The sequence below is a fragment of the Elephas maximus genome, chromosome 19 (genome assembly GCF_024166365.1).
Source record: "Elephas maximus indicus isolate mEleMax1 chromosome 19, mEleMax1 primary haplotype, whole genome shotgun sequence".
In the NCBI taxonomy this organism is placed as follows: Eukaryota; Metazoa; Chordata; class Mammalia; order Proboscidea; family Elephantidae; genus Elephas; species Elephas maximus.
In genome coordinates, this window is record NC_064837.1 from 35,366,324 (window position 1) to 35,372,302 (window position 5,979).

The following is a 5,979-nucleotide window of genomic DNA, read 5'->3' on the forward strand; positions in this document are numbered from 1 at the left end:
ATACTTACCTGGCAGGGGAGATACCATGATCACGAAGGTGGTTTTCCCAGGGCGAGGCTCATCCATTGCACTCCGGATGTGCTGACCCCTGCGATTTCCCCAAATGTGGGAAACTCGACTGCATAATTTGTGGTAGTGGGGGACTGCGTTCGCGCTATCCCCTGGTTTGTCGTTTTAAAAACAGGTTGAGGCTATCTTCTTGTACTACTGTGGCTTGTCCTCTTTATTTTCAGTGGTTTGTTTCTTGGCGTTCTTTTTGTTTTGAAGAAAATTTTCTTTTTTTCTTTTAGCATTTATACTTTTCTCAAATGCTTTTAGAAGCAGGCCCATGTCAGTTTATACTGGTTTAAAGCAGGGGTAGTTTTATGTTATCATTCAGAGGCCTAAAGGTCAAAATGTGGATGTAATTCTTTTGGGTGCTTTAGAGGCAAATCAGCCACCTTCTCTTCTCCTTCCATAATTTGTCTGAAGGCAGCTGTAGTTTAAACACTGGACTAGCTGAAGCTCACCAGCCACTCCGTGGCAGAAAGATGTGTCAGTCTGCTGCAGTAAAAATTATAGTCTAGGCAGTTTTACGTGCCTGATGGTAAAGAGTTTGATTTTGGGTTTTAGAAGTTGGCTAGGCTCCTGGGAGATGCAAATGGTTAAGTGCTCAGCTACTTAAAGTAGGCTGTCCATCCCAAGATGCCTCAGAAGAAAGGCCTTGGTGATCTACATGGGGTCACCATGAGTTGGAATCTAGGGCAGCCAGTTTTTGGTGGTAGAGGTTACCTACATTCCTTGACTCGTGGCCCTGTCCTCCATCTTCAAAGCCAGTGGGGTAACATCTTCTTGCAGACGTCTCTTATGTTCTAGCATTCTGTATTTCTCAGACCCTCCTACCTCTCTCTTTAAGGATTCTGTGACATCATTGGGCCCACCCGAATAATCTCCCCACTTCAAAATCTTTAATCACATCTGCAAAATCCCTTCTGCCAGATAAAGTAACATTCTCCGGTTCCTGGAATTAGGATGAGGACATTTTTGGTGGGCCATTTTTCAGCCTGTCACATTAACAAAGCAGATAAGTTTATCAGGAGCCGTAAAATGATATCACGAAAGGGGACTGGGAGTATGTAGATGAGCACAGTGGTTACTGTCCTTGTTCACCCTGTACATGAATTTCTTAAGTTTCTAGTAAGTATTCAAGTATCCAAAACATTATTGTCTTAGTCTTTCAGTTTGGAGAAGTCTATTTTGTAAGTGAAGATCTAGAGTTTGTGTGAAGAGAATGACCTTATTGAGTGGTTTGACACTAAGGGTGCAGTTGCCAGGCAAGGAAATCAACTCATACTTACCTGACAGGGGAGATACCATGATCACAAAGGTAATTTTCCCAGGGTTAGCTTCCTCCATTACACACCGGATGTGCTGACCCCTGTTATTTCCCCAAATGTGGGAAATTCAACTGCATAATTTGTGGTAGTGGGGAGTGTCTGCATGTTCAAATCAGATCGACTGCATTTGTGGAAAGAGATGACGGAGAAGCTCAATATAATTAGAATAAACCAGAGGCCGACCATGGAACAGACTATCAATTGCTCATATGCAGGTTCAAGTTGAAGCTGAAGAAAATTAAAACAAGGCCACTAGAGCTGAAGTACAACCTTGAGTATATCCCACATGAATTTAGAGACCATTGCAAGAATAGATCTGATGCATTGAACGTTAATAACCGAAGACCAGACGAGTTGTAGAAGGACATCATACATGAAGAGAGCAAATCCACTGCCATTGAGTCAGTTCTGACTCATAGTGACCCCATACGGTTTCCAAGCCTGTGAATCTTTACAAACGCAGACTGCTACATCTTTTTCCCACAGAGCTGCTGGTGGTTTCCAACCACTGACCTTTCAGTTAGCAGTGGAGCACTTTAACCACTTCACCACCAGGGCTCCTTGAAGAAAGCAAAAGGTCATTAAAAAGACAAGAAAGAAAAGACCAAAGTGTATGTCAGAAGAGACTCTGAAGCTTGCTCTTGAATGTAGAGTATCCAAAGTGATGGAAAAATGATGAAAAGAGCTGAACAACTGATTTCAAAGGGCAGCTTGAGAAGACAGAAGTATTATAATGAAATGTGCAAAGACCTAAAGTTAGAAAGCCAAAAGGGAAGAACACACTCGGCATTTCTCAAGCTGAAAGAACTGAAGAAAAAATTCAAGCCTCTTGTTGCAATATTGAAGGATTCTATGGGGAAAATATTGAACGACACAGGAAACATCAAAAGAAGATAGAAAGAATACACAGAATCACTGTACTGAAAAGAATTAGTTGATGTTCAAGCATTTCAGCTTTTGATCAAGAACCGATGGTATTGAAGGAAGGCATCCAAGCTGCGCTGAAGGCGCCGGCAAAAAACAAGGCCCCAGGAACTGATGGAGCACCAGTTGAGGACTTTCAGCAAATGAATGCAACACACTCATCTATGCCAAGAAATTCGAAAGACAGCTACCTGGCCAACCAACTAGAAGAGACCCATATTTATGCCCATTCCAAAGAAAGGTGACCCAACAGAATGTAGAAATTACCAAACAATATCATTACTATCTCACACTTAAGTAAAATTTTTGCTGAAGATCATTCAAAAACAATTGCAGCAGTACATCGACAGGGAACTGCCATAAATTCAAGCCCGGTTCAGAAGAGGACATGGAACAAGGGATATCTTTGCTGATGTCAGGCGGATCTTGGCTGAAAGCAGAGAATACCAGAAAAATGTTTACCTTTGTTTTATTGACAGTGCAGCGGTATTCAGCTGTGTGGATCAGAACAAATTATGGATCACATTACAAAGAATGGGAATTTCAGAACACTTAATTGTGCTCGTGAGGTACCTATACAAAGATTAAAAGGCAGGCAGCCGTTCGAACTGAACAAGGGGATACTGCATAGTTTAAAATCAGGAAAGGTGTGTGTCAGGGTTTTATCCTTTGACCGTACTTAGTCTGTATGTTGAGCAAATAATCTGAGAAGCTGGACTATATGAAGAAGAAGGGGGCATCAGGATAGGAGGAAGACTCATTAACAACCTGCAATATGCAGATGACACAACCTTGCTTGCTGAAAGCAAAGAGAACTTGAAGCACTTACTAATGAGGATTAAAGACTACAGCCTTCACTATGGATTATACCTCAGTGTAAAGAAAGCAAAAATCCTCACAACTGGATCGATAAGCAACATCATGATAAACAGAGAAAAGATTGATATTGTCAAGGATTTCATTTTACCTGGATCCATAGTTAACGTCCATGGAAGCAGAAGTCAGGAATTCAAATGACATTTGGCGTTAGGCAGAACTGCTGCAGAAGACCTCTTTTAAGTGTTAAAAAGCAAACGTCCACTTTGAGGACTAAGGTGCACCTGATGCAAGCCATGGTACTTTGAGTCGCCTCATATGCATGTGAAAGCTGGTCAGTGAATAAGGAAGACTGAAGAAGAATTGATGCATTTGAATTATAGTGTTGGCAAAGAATATTGAATATACCATGAACTGTCAGAAGAATGAACAGATCTGTCTTGGAAGAAGTACCGCCAGAGTGTTCCTTAGAAGAGAAGATGGTGAGACTTTGTCTCACGTACTTTGAACATGTTATCGGGAGGGACCAGTCCCTGGAGAAGGACATCATGCTTGGTAAAGTAGGAAAAAAAAAACCATTGCCGTCAAGGTGATACTGACTCATAGTGATCCTATAGGGCAGAGCAGAACTGCCCCATAGGGTTTCCATGGAGCAGTTGGTGCATTCAAACTACTGAACTTTTGGTTAGCAGCTGAGCTCTTAATCACTGCACCACCAGGGCTCAGCAAAAAAGAGGAATACCCTCCACAAGATGGATTGACACAGTAGCTGCAACAGTGGGCTCAAACGTAGTAATGATTTGTGAGGATGGTGAGGGACTGGACAGTGTTTTGTTAATGTTGTTCGTAGGGTTGCTATGAGTTGGAACCGATTCTGCAGCATCTAACAACTGGGGCCTGCAGTTTAGTGGGTAAGGTATAAGTGAATGCTAGGCAGAGAAACCTGGTACAAGCCCTAAGTGATTTTACTGGGGTGTTACTACTGTCTGAGTAGAGTTGCAGTGATTGTTTTTGGCCCTTGTCTGTAATGAATCCTCTTGGCTCTATGGACAAGCAGTAATAGAGAAGTGATTTCAGACTCCAGGATTTCTCCACCTTTGGCTGTTATGAATAATGCTGCTATGAACATTCACGTACAAGTTTTTGTGTGTACCGTAAGTTTTCATTTCTCTTTTTTAATATACCCAGGAGTGTAATTAATGGATCATATGGTAATTCTGTGTGTGACTTTTTGAGGAACTGCCAAACTATTGTCCACAGCGGGCTGAACCATTTTACATTTCCACCAGCAATGTATTAGGGTTCGGATATCTTCATATCCTCCTCAATGCTTACTATTATCTGTCTTTTTCATTCTAGCTCTCTTAGTGGGTGAGAAGTTGTTTTGATTTGCATTTCCCTGATGCATAATGAAGTTGAGCATCTTTTCACCATGCTTACAGGCCATTTGTAGATTTTCCTTGGAGAAAGGTCTATCCAGATCTTTTGCCCAGTTTTAAATTGGGTTATTTGTCTTTTTATTATTGGTTGTAATAATTTTTTATATAGTCTGGATACAAATCCCTTATCAGATACAGGATTTGCAAATGTTTTTCTCCCAGTCTGTGGGTGGCCTTTACTTTCCTGATAGTATCCTGTGAAGCACAAATGTGTTTAATATTTTTTTATTATTGTGACCTTAGATGAAGATTTACAGAACACACTATTTTCTCATTAAACAATTACTATACATATTGTTTTGTGACATTGGTAAAGTGTTTAATTTTTTCAAGTTCAGTTTTTCTTTTGTTGTTTGTGCTTTTGACGTCGTATCTACGAAGCCATTTCCTAACTCAAGGTGGTAAAGATTTATGCCTTTGTTTTCTTTTAAGAGTTTTATAGTTTTGGGTCTTACATTTAGGCCTTTGATCCATTTTGAGTTAACTTTTGAATGTTGTGTGAGGTAAGGGTCCAACTTTATTTTCTTGTATGTGGAGAACCAGTTTGTTGAAAGACTATTCTTTCCCCCCTTGAATTGTGTTGGCACTCCTGTAGAAAATGAGGTGTGACCATAATGTGAGGGTTTATTTCTGAATTCTTAATTCTCTTCCATTTATTTATGTATCTGTCTTGATGCTAGAGCCCTGGTGGCCCAGTGGTTAAGTGCTACAGCTGCTAACCAAAAGATCGGCAGTTCAGATGCATCAGCCGCTCCTTGGAAACCCTATGGGGCAGTTCTGCTCTGTCCTATATGAGTTGGAATCCACTCCATAGCAATGGTATCTTTATGCCAGTACCACTGTTGCTCTGTAGCAAGCTTTGAAGTCCTCAAACTTTCTTTTTTTCCAAGACTGTTTATGCTGTTCTGGTGTTATTTGCATAAAAAATTGGCTTTAGCCTAGGCCAGTTGTTCCGGAGGCAGGTAAGATGAATCTGGAACACAGAAGAGTGGGAAGCTACAAGCGTTTCAGGTTGCACAAGAACCTCAGACTCTTCAGCTTTGTTATCAAGTGTGAGTAATTTCAGAAGCGTTTTATTCACAGCTGCTGTGGCCTGATATTTCCCAGTCAAGGTTCAAGTTTCTTACAAACAACTTAGATACAGAAAAGCAGTAAAGGTGGCTGGGGAGGAAGAAAGGAAAGGGAGGTGACGTCACAGGAGCAGAGGGTGTGGATATGTAAATGAAACGCAGTGCATGCTAAAATCTTGAGGGATGCTTGCATTCTGGAGATTTAGGGAAAAAAATTATAAGCGATGGAGAGGTTTGTGTTTCTTAGAATATCTAGTAATACTAAAATGGGTCTTTTAGGTACCGACTTTTTAATGGTCATATGTACAAAGTGTTGCTCACGGAAGGGTCCGGAGGCTGACCCAGGAGCAATTC

The 5,979-nt window shown here is 41.0% G+C and overlaps 2 non-coding genes across 2 annotated transcripts; both read left to right on the top strand.

Moving 5' to 3' along the window:
* LOC126063393 (U1 spliceosomal RNA) lies at nt 1–164 on the top strand. The gene has a single exon (XR_007514333.1). It is a non-coding gene; the product is annotated as a U1 spliceosomal RNA (small nuclear RNA).
* A 1,165-nt stretch (nt 165–1,329) lies between these two features.
* Nucleotides 1,330–1,490, top strand: LOC126063397 (U1 spliceosomal RNA). The gene has a single exon (XR_007514337.1). It is a non-coding gene; the product is annotated as a U1 spliceosomal RNA (small nuclear RNA).
* The last annotated feature ends 4,489 nt before the right edge of the window (nt 1,491–5,979 follow it).